General features: G+C 50.7%; 1 protein-coding gene across 1 annotated transcript in view; it reads left to right on the plus strand.

The window, feature by feature from the left end:
• Window positions 1–3,773: 3,773 nt before the first annotated feature.
• Window positions 3,774–26,310, plus strand: part of CHST3 (carbohydrate sulfotransferase 3) — a gene marked incomplete at its 3' end in the record, with an annotated part of 35,809 nt that continues 13,272 nt past the window's right edge. Inside the window, exon 1 of the mRNA XM_082673881.1 lies at window positions 3,774–3,805. The remainder of the gene's footprint in view (window positions 3,806–26,310) is intronic.

A 26,310-nucleotide genomic window follows, 5' to 3' on the forward strand; every position in this document is an offset into this window, starting at 1 on the left:
TTAAATTACTTAAAAGCTTGGAAAGAAACTTACAATCTGTTATCAAAAGCAGCTCAACAGTCCAAAAAAACTTTGTTCTCTTCATAGAGAGAAAACAAACCCAGGTTTTACACCATCTTACCTTTAATATTAAAATTCATTTACTCAATTAAACTCATTCTAATCTTCGTTAGTCCTGACTACACATAGAATTCCTTTCTAAAGACCTTTCCCTCTTGCAAAGCTTCCATAACTTTCTATACCCATATTAATTTGTCCCATATTTTCTTTCCCATTTAGAAATAACCAGTTTTAGGACCAAATTACTTTCTCTCTCTTAAAAAAATGAATTTCCATTTCTTATACCTTCTTTTCCTTGCATACAAAGGTGTTTTCTTATGAAATTTTAGTTTTAATTAAATATATTAATTAGAATTCTCAACTCTTGAAAACCTTAATTTCTAGTGAAAACTAAGAAATAAGCAACTATGAACTGTCTTTTGCATTAGCACTCTGTAGATTAGCAAACTTGTAAAATATTCAATAAACTTCCATCGTTTAATTTAATTTAGCAAAACTCTAAAGTTTCAAGTTACCAAATATCTGAAGAAACTACTTTTAAGTAGACAGTCATAAAACATAATTATTCTTAAAGAGTTCTCCTTTAAAAAAAAACTTATCTCATTTACATTTAATTTACTTTAAAAAATTTCATCGGGCTTCCCTGGTGGCGCAGTGGTTGAGAGTCCGCCTGCCGATGCAGGGGACACGGGTTCGTGCCCCGGTCCGGGAAGATCCCACATGTGGAGCAGCTGGGCCCGTGAGCCATGGCCGCTGGGCCTGCGTGTCCGGAACCTGTGCTCCGCAACGGGAGAGGCCGCAGCAGTGAGAGGCCCGTGTAGCGCAAAAAAAAAAAAAAAAAAAAAATTTCATCATACCAAGTTATTTTTCTTGTTGACAAATTCTGCAACAGATATAATAAGATCTTATTTAACCTCCAGTAAACCTAGGTACAATAAAAATATCATACTTAATGTTGATGGCTCCAAGGACATGTCTGATTAATTAAACCAGCAAAAATGAACTTTAATGCCCAAAGTTAATTTAATACTGAATATTTCCCAGTTCACATAAACCTGAAATTTCTTTGGTTTAGTTTCTTGTATATTCCTTTTTAATAATTTTTTTTAATTAATTTATTTATTTTTGACTGCGTTGGGCCTTCGCTGCTGTGCGGGCTTTCTCTAGTTGCAGCGAGTGGGGGCTACTCTTTGTTGCGGTGCACAGGCTTCTCATCGTGGTGGCTTCTCTTGTTGCAGAGCACAGGCTCTAGTTGCACGGGCTTCAGTAGTTGTGGCTTGTGGGCTCTAGAGCACAGGCTCAGTAGTTGTGGCACACGTTCTTAGATGCTCTACGGCATGTGGGATCTTCCCGGACGAGGGCTCGAACCCATGTCCCCCGCACTGGCAGGCGGATTCTTAACCACTGAGCCACCAGGGAAGTCGCAAGAAATTAATTTTGTTAATAAGGTCTGGAAGTTGAGACATATCATATGTATAATGTACACACAGACATATAGGCAGATACAACTAGAGACCTCATAGCTTCATTTTAACTTAGTCATGAATCAGGTATTACAATATAAAACTCACTAGTTTATAAATAACAGTTGGAATAAGTTAAGTTTAAAAAGGCCTCTTCCCTCCACCCCCCCATTTTTCCTCTCAGTCTCAGGAATTGGAGATGCCTAGATAAGACAGGAGTTCCTGAGAGCCCTGGTAGAACATTTACAGCTCAAGGCACAGGGAGAGAAAAGCAAGTTCCTCCTAGAACCTGCTCTCTTAGGGTCAGAATTCTGAAAAGATGTTTTATCAAGCTGGCAAAACTAGTTATGGATTATCAAATGAGCCTAATCTTGGGCATTTTTCTCCAGAGTCTAAAGAATACTGTGGTTACACAGTGTTACCAAAAAGAAAAAGAAAAAATCATCTTTTTGGCTTTAGTCATGGTACCAGAACAAAAGGTGGTCCGATTTTGTAGTATGCATCCTAAAGGGCTATTTTTAGGAACTGAACTTTTGTTTAATGTTTAATGTCCACCAAGTAAAATAGTGTACCTTCTTTAGCACAAATACACACGCACAAACACACACACACACACAGAGATAAAAGACAAACCAATTCCAAAAGGCTAACTTTGATACACTAGCATAAAAGCCTACACACAAAGAATTTCATGTCATTTTCCTTCCCTTTTACAAAAACAGTTCCAGTTGATGGTCTCTTCATGGTGGACAAAATTGTTATCGAACCGAACTCGGGTCTGCTTGCCAAACAAGCAGCATAGCCAATATACTACAGCAGGTTGTGGTGAAGTAAAGTACAGGGTTTATTTGCAAGGCACTCATCAAGGAAGTGGGAGACACACCTCAGATCCGCTCCACTTGCTCTTTGAGTGAGGGGGTTTTATAAAGGGGAAGAACAAAGAGGCTGGGATTAATCATCTTGGGACATTTCCGTGACATTTTTTTTTTTCTGTGACATTTTTTAACCTCTCTTTAAACTGAAGTATAGTTAATTTATAATATTGTGTTAGTTTCAGGTATACAGCAAAGTGATTCAGTTATACATATATATGTGTATATATATGTACATACACATATATATTCTTTTTCAGATTCTTTTCCATTATAGGTTATTACAAGATATTGACTAGAGTTCTTATATTGTGCTTTCTGTGACATTCAGGTTCCGGGACTCAGGATGTCTCTGGTTTAGGATTCTCTGGCCAGGTGGTCCAGGCCTCAGGGGGTCTGTTAACGTACCTTGCCCTGGAGAGACAACCTGAGTTTGTACATTAATGATACCTGTAATAGCAACTTTAGTACGTTAACAGTGTAATTCACGCCAGCAACCTTAGTACATTAACCATGTTCTCAACAGCAGCAATTTTGGTCAACTGACTCTGGTTGACTAGTGTTCAGTTAGCACAGGATTGAAGTCGGAGGGGACAAGAAAGGGAATAAAGTTTTGGATAGACACATTAATCATAAACTCCTAAGGGAACTCAGGTTTTAGAAAGACTCCGTTTCAATAGGATGGGAGGCCGGAAGGACTTGAGGGGCTCTGGCACAGTGAAGCCACGGGGATCTCCAGGCCACCTCCCTTCCAACCCTCCCTCGCCCCTCCCGACCCAGGAGGGGAGCTCTTCTCAGCGTCTCTGAAAGCGGGTAGGGATCCCAGTGGCTTCAAGAGAGTCCCAGGGGACAGGCGGGCGGAGGCGCAGCGCTGGGAACAAAGGCCCACAGAGGGGTCCTGCAGCGCGCAGCTCCCCAGGGGCTGGGGCGACGGCGGCCCGCTCCCCCTCAGCTCCTCCCTCTCCTTCCCTGCTTCCACCCGGAGGCCCGTCGCGCAGCCCGAGCTGCGGCAACTTCGCCAGCGGTTCCCAAGTTGCCGGGGGCGCAGGGGTGGGAGCTGGGTGGGGTGAGGGAGAAAAGGAGGAGGAGGAGGGCTCCCCGGGCGCCTTGGACGCAGTTCAGGAATCCGCCGCCACTGCCGGCCGCTCGCGGACTCGGGCCGAACGGGGAAGGCGCCAGGCAGGACCGCTCGCTCGCTGCGCAGGACGGCGCCCTCCTGGCGCCGCTTCCCGCCCACCGTGCGAACCCGCGGGGCCGAGCCTCCTTCCCTCCCCGCCGCCGTCCCCGGCCGAAGCCGCTTCTGCCTGGTCCTGCCGAGAGGAGGGCAAAGTTGCGGGCGGATGCTGCCCGCGCCGGACCCCTGCCTCGGAAAGTCGGATCCGCCCCCGCTGGAGGAGGCTCGGTGGCGGGGTAAGTAGGGCACCGGCATCCCGGAACCGCCTCTGGGCCCGGGAGATGGCCCAGCGGTGCGCACCCCACCATCCCCGATCGGGCGCGCGCGCCAAACTTTGGAGGGAGAGGGGGCGAAAGCGAAGGTGGGAGAGGGAGTTCTCGGCGCGGGGAAAGCTCAGCGCAGGCACCCACACCTCCAGACCCACTGCACCCAGATTCACAACTGCCACATACGCACAGCTCATCACCCATCGAGCCACAGACACACGCACACGCTTCAGACAGAACCGTGCAATTCCGGAAGTGCGGGCGTTCGGATCTTTAGACCAAGCATGTCCTCCAGCCTCAAATAAATCCACTGTCTTTGTCTGCTGGCCCTGCAGCCCCACAGTGAGGTGTCCCCAAAGCGAGACGGGCAGGAGAGGGGCTGCCTTGTCTTTGAAAAGTCGTGGCCGGGACCTCGAGGCTGAGAAGTGGGGAGGGGAAATCAGACATTTCAGTCAGCTCTCCGGGTTCATCAGGAGCGAGTTTGGCGTGGAAACCCGGTGTCTGGGTGATGTGTCTGGGTGTGCGCAGCCCTTCCGGAGGCGAGGCCGGCAGAAAGGAGGGAGTGACTCATAAACTCAGACCAGGCGTGTTAGGGTCTGTGAGCAGAGTAGAAAAGGCTGGCAGGCGGTGCTGCCCTGGACAGCTGGGTGGTGGCAGTGACAGGGCCTGCGAGGGAAGCACAGACCCTTCCCCCTAGCGGATGTGCTTCCTCAGAGAGACTTCCAGGGGGGGTGGGCTGAGGAGATTCCAGCCCTGGGTGTGTATATGTAAAACGAGGTAGGGGATGTTTAACACTCCAAGGTCATGGAGAAAGCAGGGCAGTCCTGAAGCCATATTTATTTTCATTGCATCTGAAGTTGTGTCTGTTTTCGGATGCCCTTGGTGTCCGGGGCTCCAGGATGTTTCAAAGGTTGTCCTGGATCTAGTACAGTGCCTAGCATTGTTGGTACTCGATAAATAGTTGTTTGATGAGTGATGACACCAATAATTCATATATGTTAAGGACACTCTATGAGCCAAGCCAGGTGGCCTCGGCTAGGTTGGAATTGGTCTATCTGCAGAGGAGGGGGCCCTGAGTGGTTCCAGGGAGCCCTGCCTGATCTGTTTAGCCCAAGCAGCAGGTTCTGTTGTGCGCTGTGGGCTGGCACTGGGGACTTGAGTCTTAGCATTGGCCTCTGCTTCCCTAAGAGGGGCAGTAAGAAAGTCTCCATTTTTGCATCTGGCTAAGCTGGCAGTGTCGTGGCGTGTTCTTCCTGGCTCCTACTGGCCTGGAAGGAGATGGGTCTCATGAAGGGTCTGTGTCCTCCAGCAGTGGCTTGGCTCTGTGGTGGCAGCAGGTAGAGGGGCAATCACAGTCCCTGTACTGAGTATTGGGTGGGTTCCTCTGCACCAGCTGGCATGAGCTTCCCAGAGGAGTGGAAACATCTCGTGTTCCTGGAACTGGGATTGCAAGCAGTCCTGAGAATGATTCCCTACCTTCATGGAATTGGGAACATGCCAGGATGTGGTGCAACTTGGCCATGTAATCACAAAGAAATGTGTCATTCCCCCACCCCACCCCTGGCCCTTTGTGACTAGGTTTGGTGTGCATGTGAAGCTTCTAAGTGGTCTGAATCCTGAAATTAGCAAAGTGTGTAGGCAGCACCCAGGATTGTGGCCCCAGATGAGCGAGAGAGTGATCTGGGCTTGGCCACCCCCAATTTCAGGTGGAACACTGCAGCCAATCCCTTCCCAATATCACCTTTCCACCTTATTTATGTCTTCTGTGAATCAAGAGCTCTACGTTATCTCATCAAGACCTCATATCCCTATGAAGTTAGCGTTTTGTCACCATTTTACAGATTAGGAGACTGAGGTTCAGAAAGGTTAAGTAATTTTTGGGGGGTCACACAGCTGGTGAGGGACAAAGCCAGGATTTGAAACTGGACAGTCTGACTCTGGAACCCATGCTGTTTCCACCATGCCCAGCTGTCTCTAAGGTCCCTAACTGGTTCTCCATAGCAACAAGGAAGCAACGCTGATGCACTTACTGGGTCCTGGGGCCCCTGACTACAGTCCTCTTTTTACACACACTCTGCCTAGCCTGGGTTACACCATGGGTCATGGAAATCGAAGGCTGGGTGGCACCAGGCTGCTAGAGCCTTCCGTGTGGATCTGGAGTCAGAAAACGATGGGGGTTTGGGAGTGACTGCAGGGAGATGTTGGAGTAATTCTGGCGAGAGCAGATTCACTGCTTATGTGAGAAATGGGGACAAAGCTACCACTCGTGACTATACAAGTCGCAGGTTTGGGTTTGGAAGGAATTGCCAGGTAAACGTCCTCACATGGATGACTATGTTCCTTTCCCTTTCGGCCTTTGCCAGGGGAGACATCTATCACACAGGGAAATCAGCCCTCACCTGAATATGAAGGGGCGTGTCACGGCTGTCCTTCCCACCACCCACTCCATGCCCAGGAGAGCTAGACTCCGTGGTGGTGTCTGTTCCTCAGGAGGGATGGATGGGGAGAGCTGGGGCAACCAGGGGCTGCGATAACCACATGACTCACCGGGTCCCCAGCTTATGCTTTCTCACACAGGCCCCACAGAGGGACAGTGGTTCTCATTCCCGATTTGCTGATGAGGAAATGAGGCTCAGAGAGGTGCAGTGGCAGCCCAAGGTCACAAAGCTAAGGAGGAAGTGCAAGCCATGCTGCCTTCAGGACTCCCTGCAGGCACTTAGGGGCAGCTGTGTTTTCTGCCTGGTTGGTATTCTATCTCCCCAGCCCCAAGGCTGAGAGGGGGTTACCCCCGTTGGGGCAGAATCCTCACAGCTCTGCCCACCCGCATCTCTACCCCCAGATCCTCTGGTACAGGTGTTCACGGCATGGGGAAAGCTGGCAACCTTAAACAAGGAGCAGAAGATAAGCACTGCCCAGCTGGCCCTGCCCACCTTCCACAGCGAGCCCACCTGGGTGAGTGCCGGAGCGTGCGCAGTGCTGACCTGCAAAGATACGGGGCCCTCTCCCCGCTTCACTGTGGTGTGGACTCGCTGTCCAGGATGGCAGTTGGGAGACTGGGTGTGGGGAGAAGCTGCCCCATCCGAGGGGCGGGGGCTATTAATCTTTGTACCCCTGGCTCTGTCCTAGTGCGTGACACACGGAGGTACTTAGGAACATTGTCAGATGATGGGTGAACACCAGGGAGGGGCTGTGAGTGCCTCTGCTGGGAAGTGGTAAAGCGGGGAGCCAAGGGAATCTGCCGTGAGGAAACACTCAGAGAGGCCTCTGCCCTTTATGAAGTCACGCAGGAGGAAAGGAAAACAGCTCTCCTTTTCATTCCTTAAACAGAAATGCTTGTCCCCTCTGCTTAAACAGGTGGGAGAACACTGCTTGTCCTGCCCTGAGCATGTAGATTCCACGTCTGGGTGTGGGGTGGCCTCTGGCAGGCTGGACAGTTTGTTCTGTGCTTGAAGGTCTCAGCCTACGTCTTCATCAACCTAAATCAGGCTGGTTCTCCTGCACATCCCCCCCTCTGCAAACTTGGAAGGAGGGGTATGCAGGCCACGGGAGCCCCTGACCACCAGTAACTTAAGGTCTCTAGCAGCCCATCACTCCCTCTCTATGCCTCTACCCTCCCCCCATGCCTCCCCTTACCCCCCTGCCCCACAGAGATGGCTGTGTGCTGGGTTGTTTTAGACTCTGGGAAATTTATCACTGGGATTCCAGAGGGCTCTCTGAAAAGGATTTGGAGGAAAAGCGTGTAAAATAAATAAGCCAATTCCCAGCTCAGCCTCTCCTGAATGCCACAAGTAAACAGCTAGCCTGGGAAACTCTGTTTTGGCCTCTGTGCTCACACCTGGCTCACCGGCTGCCTTACCCGCTCCCTCCTTCCTGCATCCGCCCCATCCAGCCCCTCCTCCTTGACTCAGGGAGCCTCAAAAGTCGGGGAACACACCCAACGCCACACACCCAACGCCGGCTGTCCGGGACACTGGGAAGCTGGCATACTGGTGGCTGGGGACAAGAGGAGAATGTGGGAGAAGAGACAGCTAGGGGTTGCAGCACAGCCTTGCTCCATCTGAGGAAGTCTCCCTGCCTCGGCCCTGCTCGAGGTGAGTTTGACTTTGTTGATGGAGAATGTTGGGGCTTTTTCCAATTTTGTGGCATCTGAGGAAGCTTTACATCTTAAACATCAGTTTAGAGCAGATGGGCCAAAGCTAATTTTCTCCAAAGTGGGCTCCCATGTGAAGAAACCCTAAAAACCCCATTTACGGTGTAGGGCTACCCGGACTAACCAGAATGTCAGGGGTCTCTGCTTTTGACCGGACCTATGAGCTTAGGCCCTATCAGTTTAGGGCTCTGGTGGTGTGAGTTCACTGTTGTAAGTTTCTTTGTGGAGTATGAGGTAAACTCGTGATAACTTAATAACTTCATTTAATTCAGTTGACCCACTCTAAAACCCAGCACCCAGTGAGAAGGGGAGAACCAGGGTGCTAGGGTGGGGGTATTTCCCTGGTGGGATTGGCAGCTGAGGTCTCCACTCAGTCCCAGGGAGGGGCCTGGGGGCCTTTCCATTGATGTGCCTATGCCAAGCTGGGTCAGCAAACTGAAACCCCTGGGATCTGGGGAACAGGCACCCCCCTGAGGCTCTGGGTCCCGCCTCCACGCAGGAGCCCCTTTAGCCTGTTGCTGTCAGGCTTCCAAGAGAGAATTTGAGGGGTAAGCCCCATGGCTTGCAGTCTTGTTTGGAAAGAGGCTGCACACCCACATACAGATTAGCACACATCATCATGGGCCAAAATACACACACACACACACACACACACACACACACAGATACATAAGCACAGGGATGCACTCATCCCAAAAGGCAAATTATGTAATAGTAAAGAGTACATATTCTAAAGCCAGAATGCCTACCGTACTGCTTAGTAACTGTGTGACCTTGGGCAAATTACTTAACCTCTCTGGGCCTTACTTTCCTAATCAGTAAGAGGGGGATGGTAATGGGTTATAAGTAATGGGGCTATAAGTGAATTTGTATCTGTGAGGAGTTTAGAAATGTGCCTGTACGTAGCTAGGTGTTCTAACTATTGTTCACCACATATTCTATGCCCCAGATATTCAGGCCCAAGGGCACAATACTTCCCAGAGGGGTGCTCACAAACTTGTCAGCGAATAGGATCAATCACTTTGCACTTTCTGAGTCCTGATTCTCAGGATGTGTGGCATTCTCTGTACTAGACTCGAATTAGAATTTATTAGAAACATCATTTCGTCTTCCCTTAAGAAGCTCATTATTTTATAAATTTATTTATTTATTTATGGCTGAGTTGGGTCTTTGTTGCGGTGTGCGGGCTTCTCGTTGCAGTGGCTTCTCTTGTTGCGGAGCACGGGCTCTAGGCATGTGGGCTTCAGTAGTTGTGGCTCGCGGGCTCTAGAGCACGGGCTCAGTAGTTGTGACGCACGGGCTTAGTTGCTCCGCAGCATGTGGGATCTTCCTGGACCAGGGCTCGAACCTGTGTCCCCTGCATTGGCAGGCAGATTCTTAACCACTGCGCCACCAGGGAAGCTCAGAAGCTCATTATCTTAAAACAATGTGGGCACTAACTCCCCCCAGAGAAGTGTATGATTCCTTTAGCAGCATCAGTTTTCAAACTAGGTTCCTTGGAGCCCCAGAGTTCAACGAGGACCCCTCAGAGGTCTGATGGGAGGGAGGATCCAGGCCTCTCCCCCCATTTATCTTTTTTTAAAAAATATTTATTTATTTTTGGCTGCATCGGGTCTTAGTTGTGGCACGTGGGCTCCTCATTGCAGTGTGCAGGCTTCTCTCTACTTGTGGCATGTGGGCTCAGTAGTTGTGGCACACGGGCTTAGTTGCCCCACGGCATGTGGGTCTTAGTTCCCCGACGAGGGATCGAACCCGCGTCCCCTGCATTGGAAGGTGGATTCTTAACCACTGGACCATGAGGGAGGTCCCCCATTTATCTTTTCTACATATTGGGTTTCCTAGGAAAGTTCTGGTTCATAAGAAGGCTCCATAGCTTAGACGGTTGAAAGACCCCCTCCACCGTCTGACCCGCTTCCCATCCTGTGTGCGTCTGTCCGAGCACGCTGTGCGATGCCCGTGCCTACGCGGGCCCGTGCAGCTACCTGAACGTTGGCCCCAGGCCTCTCCCACTCTTCCCCGCTTCCCTCCTCTCCCCTCCTCTCCAGCTGCCTCACCATCTGCAGGATTCTGGAAAGTGCTAACATGTCTGAGCCAAGATAGGGCTATCTGAGGAAGTATTCTGAAAACAAACTGGGCCACCATCCTGGCTGAGACTGCAGTGATTTTTAGCAAAGAATTCACAACTTCCGAGGTGGGCAGCCGGGGCTGTGGCCCCTGGCTGTCCTCTGGAGGATGCCTGGGGCCTGTCTCTGCAGGGTTAGGATAGACACGCCTGAAGAGGCCCAAGATTGCAAACCTAGAAACAGGAAGGGGAAGTCATCCTCACAGGATGAAGAACTGGAACCCCCCACCCCATCCCCCCGTGACCTCAGGGGTATGGAACCCTGTCCTCTTCTTATTCTGAGAGATGCTACTTTCCTTTTAGTTTTCCTCCTCCTTTTCCATCTGGTGCAGGTGCCTCGGGGCTGGGGACACAGGAAATATTAGCACTAACAGCTTAGCAAGCACAGCCCTGCGCTTAATTAGTGCCTTCCTGGCCTGCACTCACCAAGTTCTCACAGGATGCTCTCAGGATAGGTACCGTTGTGCTCCCTGTTGTACAGACGGGCAGACAGAACCAGACAGATGGGATAAGTTGCTGGCACCCCACTGCTGATGAGTGCAGAGCTGGGTCTGAGGCCTGCAGCCTGGCTTCAGAGTCAGTGCTCTTGACCCTGGGTGTGTCCGTCTTGCTGGGGCCACAGCCGGAGAGGTGGAATGGCTCACAGGACAGTCATTTCGTAACTGTGGCCAGGGCATGCTGCTGGTGTCTGACTGGGAAGTGCTGGGGAGGTTGGCCTCAGGGGTGCTGCAAGCCAAGTCTGAGCCTCGGCCTTCCCCAAGGCTCGCTGGGCAGGGCACTGCCCTCATACAACAGCCTCTTTTGCAAGGCTGGCCATCTGCTGATTGCTGCTTCCCCTTAGCCATGGCAGCTCTCAGAAAGTGACGCCGATGGCAGCAGAAGGGATTTAAATTATTGGCAAAAGGAAGAACTGGCAGACTGGGGGCCTCTGTCTCCCCGAAGGCCATTCCGGCAAGACAGAAACCTTACCGTGGAGTAAGCGCCGAGCTGCTCGAGATGCCGAATGGCTTCCTTTTTTTTTTTAAATAAAGTTATTTATTTATTTTTGGCTGCATTGGGTCTTCGTTGCTGCGCTGGACTTTCTCTAGTTGCCACGAGCGGGGGCTACTCTTTGTTGTGGTGCCCGGGCTTCTCATTGCAGTGGCTTCTCTTGTTGCGGAGCAGGGGCTCTAGGCGTGCAAGGCTTCAGTAGTTGCAGCACGTGGCCTCAGGAGTTGTGGCTTGCAGGCTCAGTAGTTGTGGCACACAGGCTTAGTTGCCCCGCGGCGTGTGGGATCTTCCCGGACCAGGGCTCGAACCCGTGTCCTCTGCATCGGCAGGCAGATTCTTAACCACTGCTCTATGAGGGAAGTCCCCAAATGGCTTCCTTGGGCCTTGTGATCTCCCGGTGAATATCATCCCCAGCCTCTTCTTTCACCAGCCCTTGTCACGTACTTGTTTGTTCCAGGTTCCAAACTGACCTCTTTCCCGATGCACGTGTCCTGCTCTCTGTAGCCTTTCCAGCTGCCCAGAACACTCTCTCCTTCCTTCTTTTCTCATGGTCAGCTCGCTTCATCCTCAGGCCTCAGCTTGGATGTCTCCTTCTAGAAGCCTTGGTCAGCGGCCCTCCCTATGGCTGCCTGCACGTCCCCGTCCTCACACTTTGCCCCGCTGTGTTGCCCTGGCTGCTTTCATGGTCTGTGGTCTCCACCACGTAGTGAGCTCTGCGAGCAGGACAGAGTCTGCCTTGTTCCCCTTGTGTCTCCAGTGCTTAGCACAGCCCCAGGCATGCGCTGAGTACCCATGCCTGACTGTGGGACCATGAGTGATGGGTGTGAAACTTGGCCGCAGGAGGAAGGAGGCACTGGACGGTGCCCAGGCTCCCATGATTGGATGCCTAGGGAGTGATCAGTGTCTGGGCAGAAGTGGTGGGAGTCATGGTGTGTGGAAGGGGGTAGCTGATGTGGACCAGAGGCCCTATGTGGGACAGGGAGGGAATGGGAGAGTGAGACCCTGGGCAGATGGCCTCTTGCAGTTACTACCCTGTGGGCACTGGGCTGGGATCCCAAGGATAGGCCTGAAACGCTCCAAGAGGCCTCTTTGAATTAGGTGGCCTGGTGGATGGATGCACTATGGGCCTCACTACTCAACCCCACCAGCAAGCGGTTCTCAGTCCTGTCCCCTTTCTGGATGGACATTCATTCATCCTCTCCGGGCTTCAAAGCTGACCCCCAAGCAATGGAGGCCCCCCATGGCTGAGTCCTTTCCCCTGAGCAGAGAGAAGGAAGCCCAGCTGGCAGGCTGCCTCCCAGGGTTGGTTCCAGTTGCAGCCTTTGAGCTGTGCTCACAGAAGTAGTAGGGCCCTGTGTGCTGGGTTCCCATCCACACCACCCAGGTAGCACACATTAGGTGCTCTGGCCAGGGCACCGCCTGTGTGGGTGCCTGCTCATGCCTGAAACCATGCCAGGTTGGCTGGGGATAGCAGAAGGTGCCTCTAGGCAAGAAGAGGAGAGGACACCTAGGCACAAATAACCACCTTTGAGTCCAACTGTGATGAGCCCACAAAGGTGGACATGAGGGAGGACTTGGGAAAGGCTTCATGGAGGAGGTAGGGGTTCCAGTGCAAGAAGGGAACCTGGGCAAAAGCACAGGCATGGGAAAGTTCAGATTGAATGCAAAGGTTGGTGAGGAGTCCAGTTGGGCTGAACTTCAATTTGTAGGATGCACAAAGAAGAGTTGAGGCAGGATGGAGTTGTGGTTACATGTGTAAGCTCTAGAGCCAGGCTGCCTGCATGAGGACCCTCAATCCCCACTTATTGGCTGTGTGACCATGGCCAAGTTGCTTAACGTCTCTGTGCCTGTTTTCTCATCTGTAAAATGGAGATACTAATAGTACCCATCACGTGGGGGTGACAGGAGAATAAAATGTGTTTCTGTACAAGTGTTTAGAGCAACACCTGGCACACAGCATCAAGAAGAGTGAGCTATTATCCTTATTTTTTTTTTAAAGCAGCTAGAAAAGTAAATTGAGGTCAGATCATAGAGGCCTTTGGATGTCATACTTTCTGTTTGCTAAACGCCTGCTGTGTGCCAAGTACTTTACAGACCTTCTCACTGAGCCCCATACAACCTAGCAAAATTGTTAGCAAAGTCTCCATTTTATAGATGAGGAAACAGGCTCAGAGAGGCAGAGTAACCTGCCCAGGGTCACTCAGCCAGGTGGAGGCAGAGGTAGTAATGAAACCCAGGTCTGTCTGGCACTTAGCTCTTTCTTCAACATGGAGATTTAGAGAGATGTGACAGAGGCAGCATGGGGACATCCCCTGGGCTGGAGTCGCAGCCAGGAGCAGAGCATGGATGTTGTAGCCATGGGTCCCTAGGCTGGGAGAGTGGGAGGTGACAGGGGAAGAAGAGACGCAGGCAAGCCTGAAAGGCAAGGAGATGAGGAGGCCCCAAGGCCACAGCACACAGCTCACCATTCAGAGCTCAGGGACAAGCCATTGAGTCATTTTGGGAAAACATGACATCACTGAGTCTTGCTGTCTGCTGCCCACCTGCCAGTCCTCGTGCCCAAAGTCCTGCAAGGGGACCCTCACACCCAGGCAGCAGGGCCAGGTCAGCTCCCTGGCTTTCTGCCCTGAGTTCTCCCCAACCTCTGTAGCCCCATCTTCCCACTGCTCCCCTCCCTGCCTGCGGCCTCCACACCGCCCCCACTCATAAACCCGAATGAGGCAGGAGCTTCTGGAAGTGATGATGAGCATGAACAGCTTCCAAAAGGGCCTCCATGCCAGGCCTGTGATTGGAATTCCTGGTGGGAAGGGGACAGCTGTGTCGAGTTTTTAGAGCTGTTCTTCCCTTAAGAATGGTGCCTGCAGGACTTCCCTGGTGGCGCAGTGGTTAAGAATCTGCCTGCCAATGCGTGGGACACGGGTTCGGGCGCTGGTCCGGGAGGATCCCACATGCCGCAGAGAGGCTGGGCCCATGCGCCGCAACTGCTGAGCCTGCGCTCTGGAGCCCGCGAGCCACAACTACTGAGCCCACGAGACGCAGTACTGAAGCCCACACGCCTAGAGCCTGTATTCCGCAATGGGAGAGGCCACTGCCGTGAGGAGCACGCACACCGCGGCGGAGAGTGGCCCCCACTTGCCGCAACTGTAGAGGACCCATGCGCGGCACCGAAGACCCAACGCAGCCAAAAATAAGTAAATAAATAAATTTATAAAATAAAATTAAAAAAAAGAATGGTGCCTGCTATTCCATTGGAATCACTTTTTAAAAGTAAAGCCTGGTTGAGCTGTGTGCTCATGCTATGCCAGGTCCCAGCAGCCTCCGCCTTCCTAGAAGGTACAGTTGAGTATCTGAGAGCTCTTTATGTACTAGGTATCCTCAGGCTGGGTGATTTATTTGTGTCAATCTGATTGCATGAGGTAGCCCCATTTTATAGATGCCATTGCTGAGGCCCAGAGAGGTTAGGTGACTTGTCCAAGGTCACATAGCCAGAATTCAAACACTCGGCTGTCCAACTCCAGATGTGCCTATGCTCTTAGCCACTCCAGCCTCAAATAAAGCCATCAGAGAATACAGGACGTGGGCTGTACCGAACCTATGCCTGCCAAATTGTGTGGTGCAGACAGGAAGTGCTGGAGAATTTTCATCTCAGAGTGTGGGTTACGCCCCAGAGCTTGTTGGACTCTGTGGAGACATTTAGGAGGTGACAGCTCCAGCTTCTTTGGCCTAGCAAACCCTGCTGACGTGGCCATCTGGGGTGAGACTCTCTCCTCTGGAAGGAGCACCGGGGCTCAGGGGGTGCCTGTCCTGGTTTTAAAGGCCAAACCTGGAAAAGGAGTATGAGTCAAGCAAGGGGCCAAGTGCCAGCTTCCTCAGCCCAGTCTGCGGGTGCAGGATGCCAGGCTGCTGCAGCTGCTGCTGCCACTCACAGCTCCCTCCCAGACCGCAGGAGGGGCTGGTGGCCAGCCCTCTCACTCTCACCACGACCTAGCAAGGGAGGCACGGTTATCCCCATTTAACAGGTGAGGACGTTGAGGCTTAGAGAGGTTTTCTGGTGCACCGGAACTCCCTTCGCCGGAAAAGAGAGGAACTGAGACTCTTTAAGTCTTCTTTCTGCCAAGAGACAGACAGAAGGAGGGAGGGGTTAGCCTGCCCTCTGACACTGAGCCGCGCAGGCTGGCTGTTCTCAGGCCTGCATTTCTGATTCATCTGCAATCACCAGGTCCTGATGTTGCAAGGCGAATAACCTCTGGAGTGAGAAAAGCTCTGATTTCCCTTGAGCTATGAGTCACCATTTCTCTGGGAGCACTTTTGAAGCCATAGAGCTCCTCCCCAGGCTTCGAGGGGCAGGTTCCTTCTCTGCCCAAGTGCCAGCCCCACACTGGCCCTGGCAGAGCCTGTCTATGGAAGGGCCAGGAAACAAAGGGCCTCCACTAGAGGCCTGGCCTTGGTGATTACCCAGCATGTGACACCCTGCCTTGCTCTCCACAGACAGGTGCCAGATTCCCAGAGGTCTGTGGGGTCTGCAGCCTTCAGGGATCCCTTGTCCCCTTTAATGCCCAAGGCCCATGTGGTCAGCACAAGTATACCTGCCCTCTCCAAAGATGTCTGGAATCCCCCAGGATTCCCCAGCGTACAGGGCGGCTCCTCCAGACACCCCTCCCCCCACAGGAGGGAGGGGACCAAAGCCACTTACTCCCTCCTTGTCAGTCTCAGGCCTGATCACCACAGTAATAATTTCTGGAGAGTTGTCACTTTTCTCACAGAGAAAGGAGACTGTTACGTTCGACTGTAGGGGCAGTTCTGCTTCGCACTGCCCCCAGATTTTCCTTCTGCGATAAGATTTTGGCTTTGCCTCTGCTTAAATTCAAAAGCGTGTTCAAATGACTTTTCCGAAATGAGAGTCTCACCTCAGAAGAACTTTGCCTCTACCTCTACAGGTAGAAAACTGATACCTGCTTTTATTTTATTTTCATTAAATTTTATAAAATAAGTAATCCATGCCCATGGTATAAAATTGGAAAGGTACAAAAGGATATGTGGTGAAATCTCTTTCCCACGCCTGACCCAGACACCCAGGTCTTTCCACGAAGGCAACCGGCAATATGAGTTTCTTGTGTGTAAGCTGCTTTTAAATTATCTAGTTTTAAAACAAATCATACTCCACTGGGCTTCCAGTTCCGCCACTGTTTTTGAGGCACAACTGAAAAACTGCAGCTCAGGAAGTAGTAGGGGCCGCCTGCAGAGTGCAGCTCTGCCTAAGACTGTCCCTTACAAGCAGTGCTGGCTGCCCACATCCCTCAGGGGTCACCTTGGGTTCACCCACCCCACGTCCCTTATCCCCCGCAGCTCCAGGCAGCTAGCCCCTGGCCGTCCCCAGCTTCCAAGTGTGGCTCCTTCAGGCTCCACGTGAAACCGGTGCTCCCCACTGCCCCTTCTCCATTTTGCCCTCTAGTCTGGCTGGGCAGGGGCCTGCAACGGGGGCCTGTGGGGTCAGGGCCTGGTGACGGTGATGTGACCAGACTCTGCTGCCTCTTGGCTGGACTGAATGTTCAGAGTCCCCTAGGGGCTCACACAGGTAAGGTCCACTCCTATCCTGAGTGTGACCAGAGGCCTCCCTGCTCCCCTCCCCTTCTCCCCTCCTTTCCTCTCCCTTCCTCCCTGCTCCTCCCCTCCTTTCTTCTTCCCCAGCATATTTATCAGGTGCTGTACAGTAAACATTAACCCTAACATAAAGCGGAAAGTGATAAGAATGGTGCAAGGTGGAGAAGAATGCTGCTAGGAGAGCCCTGTCCTTGAGACTGGCCTTCAGCAGACCCTGCCCTTCACGTCCTGGCCTTGTACCTCCTGCTGGGTGACCTTGGGCAAGTCACTTAACTTCTTTTTTTTTTTAAAAAATAAATTTATTTATTTATTTATTTTTGGCTGTGTTGGGTCTTCGTTGCGGTGTGAGGGCTTCTCATTGGGGTGGCTTCTCTTGTTGCGGAGCACAGGCTCTAGGTGCGTGGGCTTCAGTAGTTGCGACACGCGGGCTCAGTAGTTATGGCTCACAGGCTCTAGAGCGCAGGCTCACTAGTGGCGGACCAGGGCTCGAACCCGTGTCCCCTGCATTGGCAGGCAGATTCTTAACCACTGCGCCACCAGGGAAGCCCCACTTAGCTTCTTTGTACCTCCCTTTCAAATCTGATTAAGGAAGGAGAGGGTGGCAGTAAGGATCCAGAGGGCTGGTGGGAGAACCTGGAGCTGCCAAAGGGCTTTCTAAGAGGGTGACAGATGTGGGGTAGGGGGGGACGGTGCTCTTCCTCTAAGGGAATCATTATGAATGTGGGGGAGGGCTCTAGGGACACGTGGGGTCTGGGCTCAGACTTAGGGCATGAATGGGGGAGGGGTGGCCCTTTGGGCAGCACTATCCTGTCTTGGCAAATGCCTTCCCTTTTCCACACAGCGATGGACCCTCCTCGGCTTTGTATTTTTTAAGTAGTGGCTTTATTTTATTTTTTAATTTTATTTTTAAAATATTTGGTTATTTAGTTGTACCAGGTCTTAGTTGCGGCTTATGAGCTCCTTAGTTGCGGCATGCATGTGGGATCTAGTTCCCTGACCAGGGATCAAACCCCGGCCCCCTGCATTGGGAGCGCAGAGTTTAGCCACTGTGCCACCAGGGAGTCCCTAAGTAATGGCTTTATTTTTGTAATAATGATAGATGTTTAACATACAAAATTCAAGTAAAATGGATGAATACTGAGAAGAAAGCAACAACTCACCCCTCAACCCTACATCCAGATGTAACTGGTTAGCTACCTGGTCCACATACTTCTCTAGGCATATATATAAAGAAAGGGGGGCAGTGGAGGGACAGAAAGTTTTATAAACATGGGGGAAATGCACAATTTAATTTAGCTTTAGGCCAGTGTTGTAAAGAGGCTGTCTGCCCCCAAAGCTGCCCCTCTCATCTGTTCAATAACCTACATGAGGGCCTGGTGTGGGGCAAGGGAACTTTTATGCCAGGATCTTTTTTTTTTCATTTTCACCAAGAACTTTATTGAACAATTTTGTTCCACTACCTTCTGCCATTTTTCAGGCAACTTCATAATTCTGTCTTCCGAAAACTTTTTATCTTTTTGAACAAACAACTGTTCCAGGTGCCTTTTACAGTCTTCCAGGGAATTGAAATTTTTTCCATTAAGAGAATTTTGTAAAGACCAAAATAAATGGAAATCCGAAGGTGCAATGTCTGGTGAATACGGCGGATGAATCAGAACTTCCCAGCCAAGCTGTAGCAGTTTTTGCCTGGTCATCAGAGAAACATGCGGTCTTGCGTTATCCTGACGGAAGATTATGCATTTTCTGTTGACTAATTCTGGACGATTTTTGTCACGTGCCTCTTTCAGTTGGTCTAATTGGGAGCAGTACTTGTTGGAATTAATCGTTTCGTTTTCCGGAAGGAGCTCATAATAGAGGACTCCCTTCCAATCCTACCATATACACAACATCACCTTCTGTGGATGAAGACCAGCCTTTGGTGTGGTTGGTGGTGGTTCATTTCGCTCGCCCCACTCTCTCTTCCATTCCACACTGTTGTACAGTATCCACGTTCCATTGCCCGTCACAATTTGTTTTAAAAACACATTTTCATTATGTTTCAGTAGAGAATCGCATGCGGAAATCTGGTCAAGGAGGTTTTTTTCGCTTAACTTATGTGGAACCCAAACATCAAAGCGATTCACATAACCAAGCTGGTGCAAATGATTTTCAAGGCTTGGTTTGGATATTTTGAGTCTGTCGGCTGTCTCCTGCGTGGTATAACATTGATTGTTCTCAATTATTGTTTCAATTTGATCGCTATCAACTTCAACTGGTCTACCCAACCGTGGAGCCTCGTCCAGCGAGAAATCTCCAGCGCAAAACTAAAAAAACCACTTTTGACACGTTCCATCAGTCACAGCACCTTCTCCATACACTGCACAAATCTTTTTGTTCATGCCAGGACCTTTAAAACCTCTTTAAATTCAGACAAATTACAAAAAGGGAGCCGGTTGAATCACAGATCTTCCTTGACTTATGATGAGGTTGCAGCCTGATAAACCCATCATAAATTGAAAATGCATTTAATACACCTAATCTACCAAACATCATAGCTTAGCCTAGCCTACCTTAAACGTGCTCAGAACACTTCCATTAGCCTACAGTTGGGCAAAATCATCTCGCACAAAGCCTATTTTATAATAGAGTGTTGAACCTCTCATGTAATTTATTGAATACTGAAAGTTTATAACAGAACGGTTGTGTGGGCATAGAATGGTTGTAAGTGTTATCAGTTGTTTACCCTCGTGACCGTGACTGGGTGACTGACTGGGAGCCCCAGCTGATCGTACGGCATATCACTAGCCCCAATTCATGTACGGTTGCTACTGAATGTATGTCGCTTTTGCACCATCTTAAAAGTCAACCAACTTAAGTCGGGAACCTTCTGTAGTACACTCTGGCTGTAGAACAGTGGCTTTCAATCTTTTGGACCAAAGCCTCAGACAGAGACACACACACATCACTGAAAGTCGTATGACACCCGTGCATATCCTTATTACGCATCCTTAACACACTCTGATATTTTCTGTCTATACAATTCTGTTCTTTAAAAAAATAAAAGCTTGTCCAACCTACCAAATTGATTGCACAACTGAAATTTGAAACGTATGGCTCTAGAACAGTGATTTTCAAACTTGAGCGTGCATCAGAATCACTTGCAGCGCTTGTTAAGACAGCTTGCCATGCCCACCCCGACAGATTCTGATTGAGGAGGTCTGGGGAGGGGCCTGAGAATGTGCATTCTGTCAAGTTCCCAGGTGCTTCTGGCCCACTTGGAGATCCCACCCTCCTAGAATATTTTCTTCTCGTTTTTTTGTTTTTTTTGTTTTGCGGTACGCGGGCCTCTCACTGCTGTGGCCTCTCCCACCGCGGAGCACAGGCTCCGGACGCGCAGGCTCAGCGGCCATGGCTCACGGGCCCAGCCGCTCCGCGGCATGTGGGACCTTCCCGGACCGGGGCACGAACCCGTGTCCCCTGCATCGGCAGGCGGACTCTCAACCACCGCGCCACCAGGGAAGCCCCTAGAATATGTTTTAAGACAATGTACTCCCTTGGCAGAGACTACCAGAGGATTTTCTGTATTCAACACGTAATAATTGCTGATGGCTAGCACAAGCATTGTAGGTCTCTGGCAGTTTTGAGGATGCTGACCGGGCACTGTCTTTGGGATCTTCAACACCACACTCCTGAAATCCAGCTCACTATGAATACCAAGTGCTGAAGAAAGGTCTGCTAAGCAAAAGGACATTTATGCCCAACCCTGGTTGAATTGCCTGCCTCTTAATACCAAGCCCACAGAACATAAAACGCCCCCAGCCCTTTTGAAAACACTGTTCTACAGGCAACGAAAGGTGGCATTTACCGTGTGGATTGCACCTTTCTGTTTTTTTAAACAGAAGAAGGGAGGTGAAGTGTGAGCACCCCATGGAGAAAGCTGTCCCCTGGCTCTGGTTGGGGTCTGGTGGATTTCACTGTCCCCGGATTGCCAGCTTTAATGGGAAACTCTTCCTGGCCTGAGTGCCCGCATCAGCACCCGAGCTTTCCAGCCTGCTAACTTCTGAAACTGGCCTATAGTTCCAAGCTGCCTCTGTTCCTCCAACCAGGGGACTCAGCCCCCACCCCTAATCCTTCCCCTTCCCCTTCCCCTTTGTAGCCTTGGGGCCCTGCCCCAGCCCTGCAGTTTTCCAGAAGCCAGCCCTCAGCTGGGAGCAGCTTCGTGAGGGAGAGAAGTGTTAAATGGGCACAGAGCCCTTCTGTTCCATTAACAATGGCCCGTTGATGACTGGATCCTGCCCGGTTGGCCCCCTTGACTGGACTTCGGAGAGGAGGAAAGACTCCAGCCCCCCAGGCAGCTACTTCTGGGTGTGAGGTTGATTCAGAGGCCAAGGCCTCTGTCTGCCCACAGAACCTCATTCTTCAGGCCCTGATGCAGCAGTGAGAAGCCCTCTCACCCCTCCCATCCCATCCCAGGGGTAGTTTGGGGCCCCAGGAGTGATTCACTTCAGTCTAATTCAACAAGCATCTATTGACCAGCTCCTGGGCACTGAGGCTCAGTGCTAAGTAGCTGTGGGAATAAGAATAACTGCTGACATGAATTCAGTGCTTATTATAGTCAGCCCCACCCTGGCTACCCAACAGTGTCACTAGGGAGCTTATAAAAATTGCGAAGCATAGACACTTGCCCCACCCCCAAATTTTCAGGAGTGAATCCCGGGCACTATTTTGTAAAAGCTCTCAAAGTGCTTCTCACGCCCAGCTGAGATTAAGCACCACCAGTCTCCTACTGGCTAAACACTACGCTGAGCATTTAACTTGCAGCATCCGGTTTCATGGGGTACGTGCTTGTGGGAGGCTGAGTAATTCCTCCCCCCCACAAGATCTCCACATATGAATCCCCACATCTGTGGACATGTTACGTCACATGGTAAAAGGGACTTTGCAGTGTGATTAAGGAGTTTGAGATAGGGAGCTTATCCTGGATTATCCAAGTGGGCCCAGTGTAATCATCAGGGTCCTTATAATAGGGAGGTTTGACTACAGAAGAGGCGGTCTGAGTAATACATTAAGAAAGACTCAACCAGCCATTTCTGGCTTTGAAGATGGAGGAAGGGGCCATGAGCCATGGAAAGCAGGCAGCCTCTAGAAGCTGGAAAAGGCAAGGAAGAAGGTTCTCCCAGAGACTCCAGAAGGAATGCAGGCCTGCTGACACGTTGATTTTAGGCCAGTGAAACTGACCTTGGACTTGACATTCAGAACTGGAAGATAATAAATATGTGCTGTTTTAAGCTACAAAGTTTGTGGTAGTGTGTTAATACAGGGCTATTACTAACCATATTTTATAGACGAGGCACAGAAATATGAGGCACTCACTTGGGGTCACACAGCTAGTGGATGGAACAGAAGGAACTCAGGTGCATCTGACCCCTTACTCTGTGCTCTCTCCAGCTTACTGCACTGCCTCTACTTTGCAGCCAAACAGACATGGATTCAAATCCCAGTTCTGCCATGTTCTGTCTTTGTGTCCTTTGCTAGTGATGGGTACATCTGGCCAGTGGGGAGGCTGCATGGGGGAACATGTGATGACCAATTGGAATGCTAGGGTGGGCCAGGTTGTTTCCAGGTGGAGCACCATGTGGAAGAGTTTGGACTTGATTCTGAAGGAATGGAGCCCACGGGGTGCCAGCCTATTCTTCCCTCTGCATTTCATGATGCTGCCTCAGACTTTCAGGCCCACTCAGTCTCTGGGATCTGGCCCTACTGCAGCAACCCAGCTCCCGTGCAGAACTGCAGGGTTGGGGCCAGGAGCAGCATTCTACTCACTGTCACCTGCAGCCAGTGACAACTGCTTGTCTGGGGTGACGAGTAAGCTCCCATTTCACGGAAGGCCAGCAATGGCCCAGTGCCTCCAAAGCACATCTCTTCGAAGGCTCTCCTGCAGCCCTGCATTTGGGGCCATGCATGTCTTAGAGAAGGAATGTGAGCTATAAAGAGGTCCAGAGAGCTGTTCAGAGTCACACAAGTTGGTACAGGTCCTGGCCAAGACTCTGATCTGCCCACTTCTGTACAGCTCCTGCCTTTTGGCTAAATCTGCCCGCTCAGCGCTACAGCATAGTGGTTGAGTCCGTGGACTATGGAGACAGACTTCCTGGGTTCCAATCCCACCTGATAACTGAGGGCAAGTTGTTTGGTCACCGCTTGCGTTAACAGGGGGTGGTGATTATTATCTATAAGGTACTGTGGTACCTTTCTCACAGGGCTGTCCTGAGGACTAAATATATTTATGTGTGTGAAGTGCTTGGAACTGTGCCTGGTTCATTAGAAGTGTTAACTTCTGTTATGATTCAGCTCCCCGAGGGCACAGACTCTCTTCCTCCCTCTATTCCCAATGGCTCTTCCCATGCTTTGCACAGAGCAAATACTCAGCAGATGAATTTACTGGTTGAATGTGAGCTTTTATTAGCCAGAGGCTCACTAGGTACTTTCCCAAATATATGCAATTTTCAAAAATTCCACCTTAGTTATTCAAACCCTTCTCTTCCTCCTTCTTCCCTGGGAGCTGCAGAATTGCCATAAAGCAGCCTGAAGCTTGCTCTGCCCAGGGGTAGGTCCCATGAGCAGTTCAGAGATAACCAGGCATCCCCAGGTATCACCAACCCTTGAGTGCAAGGTAACTGGCACAGTTAGCATGGCTACCCAGATCTCCTCAGTTCAAGGCCATGCCTGACCCACCTGCTCAGGCCTCCTCTGGGTCTCTGAGCCCTGTGGCAGCACAGCTCGAGCACCTAGTCCCGAGTGGCCTCCTAGCTCCTCTCCTATCTGAAGCTCACACCAGGCCTTCCAGCTGATGAGAGGGTCAGAGGTCGTATCATCCCCTCCAGAGTCCTGTCCCCGTCTTTCTTCTTCCCCTACTGTGAGGATGGGCTTCCTCATCGTTTTACTTCCTCAGAAAGCCCCCAAGCTTGTCCTTGCACGTGAATAGACTCCAGGAGGGTGGCCAGTCCATGGTGTTCCAAAAAGCCAAACTCGGAATTCCAGATTGGACTCAACTCCTTCACTCCTGCCCCAGGAAAGCCATTTCTGCTCAATCTTGCCACCCACCTCTAGCTCCATTTTCCAAAGACCTCTTTAAAACCTGCCTACTGTTGTGGCGGCTGGTTTTCTTTTCTTTTTTTCTATTTAATTACACTTCTTTTGGTTTTGAGATAATTACAGATACATGTGCAGTTTTAAGAAATAATACAGAGAGATCCCTTGAACCCGTTATGCGGTTTCCCCCAGTGGTGCAGAACGCTAGTGCAATATCACAACCAGGATACTGATGCTGATATAGGCAAGATTCAGAACGTTTCCATCACCACAAGGACCCCTCATGTTGCTGTACTATAGTTATGCCCACTTCCCTTCTGCCCTCACCATTCTTTAACTCCTGGCAATACTAATCTGTTCTGCTATCTTATAATTTTGTCATTTCAAGAATGTTATAGAAATGGAACCATGCAGTATGTCACCTTTTGAAATTGGCTTTGTTCACTCAATACCTCACACATTCATTCAAGTTGTTGTATCTGTAGTGCATGCCTTTTTATTGCTGAGCAGTATGCCACGGTATAAGGGAGCTGGTTTTAAATGGACCACTCAAACATAGGCCTAAAAGCTTCCCAAGCACCGTATCCCAAGTAAAACAAGAATACTGGCATGTTCACCCGGCATCCACGCCTGGTCAACAAGAGATCAGCAACACTCCTGTCAGTATGGCCTTGCTGCTGAGCTAGGGTGCACACCGGCAGCAGCTCCTCTGGCTGAGAAGCCCTGAGGTGGCGCTCTCTAAGGAAGCTGGGTGCTCTCTAAGGCACGGCTCTCAATCTTCGATCACCTAGGGAGCTTTAAACAATTGATACCCAAGCCATACCCAGACCAATTCAATCATAATCTCTGGGTGTGGGACCCGGGCCTCAGCAATTTCTGAAACTCCAGATAATTCTCACATGCTGTCAGGGTCGAAAAGCAGTGCTCAAGCAGATTCAGCAAATGCACAACAGCGTGCTACCCCTCTAGCCGCAGTAGACGTCACCAAGCAGTCACCACACTCTTTTCCTGCGGAGAGCGACCTTTTCAAACACGCTTCAGACAGCCACTTCCAATTGATCGGCCTTGGCCCAGGAATCGAAATGACTTGCCCTCCCAGCTGAGAAGGCTGAAACTGTTTGGCAACCGCCATATCCAGGTGTGTCTAGGCCTGGGACCTGATGCATGAGGTGAGCGGCCCTCCAAATCATGCCAGAAAGGAGTGTCCTGGGCCCATAGTAATAGCAGCAGCAAAGCCACAGCAGGCAAGGATTTTCTGGGCTGGTTCCATAGGAAAAGGCAAAGTGAATCAGCCAGTGTCCTTCCCCTGCGGCAGCCTGCAGCCCAGCTGGGAGAGAGATGTGCGTGCAGGGTGTAAACCAACAGTGCCATCAGCATAGACAGGATCTGGCTCACACTGGTCCAGACCTGTAATGATGACCAGCCTGTGTGCAGTCCTCCTTATTTTCAGAGCCTCACACAAGCTTACCTGATGCTCACGACAATGCTGTGGGGCTGACCCAGGCTCAGAGCAGTTAAATACCTTGCTTAAAATCACCAGAGAGGGCTTCCCTGGTGGCGCAGTGGTTAAGAATCTGCCTGCCAATTCAGGGGACATGGGTTTGAGCCCTGGTCCGCAAAGATCCCACATGCCGCAGAGTGACTAAGCCCGTGCACTACAACCAACTACTGAGCCTGCGCTGTAGAGCCCGCGAGCCACAACTACTGAGCCCACGTGCCACAACTACTGAAGCCTGTGCTCTGCAACGAAGAGCAGTCCCCGCTCACCACAACTAGAGAAAGCCCACGCGCAACGAAGACCCAACGCAGCTATAAATTAATTAATTAATTTTAAAAATCACTAGAGAATAAATGGGAGAGCTGGCACCCAAACCAAGTCTGATTGCAAGTCCCCCCTGTCTAGTCCTCAGAGCAGTTAGACATTGACAGCCTGGACCTCTCTCGCCACCTTCAGACTCCGGCTCTCCTCTCCAAGGGCTGGGTATAGATGGACTCCTTCGTGGCCATTGATCAGCCCAGACAATAGCAGTAGTCGGTGTGGGCTAAGACCCAGTCTGCTCCCCTCTCTTCTACCGCTACCTCCCCTACAGATCTGGCGCCTGGATGGTGGGCAGAACTCCCTGGTGAAAAAGAGAAGAGTCACAAGGAATAAAGCCCCTGCCTACTGTTAACAGGAAGGATTAAATGGGGGCTTGAGGAAACTGTGGGACTGCGGACCACCCTGGACGACCCAAATTCTGTATCCTCTGCATTGAAGACAGTAGGATTGGAAAAAAAAACAGGGAGCAAAAGAAATTCTCCTCTCCATCTGTCCCTTACATGAACATTCTCCGGTGCAGAAAGTCTCCTTGGGAATGTCAGTCAGTAGGAGAAAGCAGGAAGGGGACCCTGGGCTTATGCATTGAGAGTTTTTCTCTTCCCGGTAATCTCAGAAATCCTGTTATGGTGGCTCAGCACCACAAAGGCTAATTTTGTACTTGCATCACCTCTGATGCAGGTGGCGTGACTCTCCAAGCAGCGGCTCAGGATCTGGGCTGCTTCCAC

Source organism: Grampus griseus, assembly GCF_964374135.1.
Source record: "Grampus griseus genome assembly, chromosome: 16".
Classification (NCBI taxonomy): Eukaryota; Metazoa; Chordata; class Mammalia; order Artiodactyla; family Delphinidae; genus Grampus; species Grampus griseus.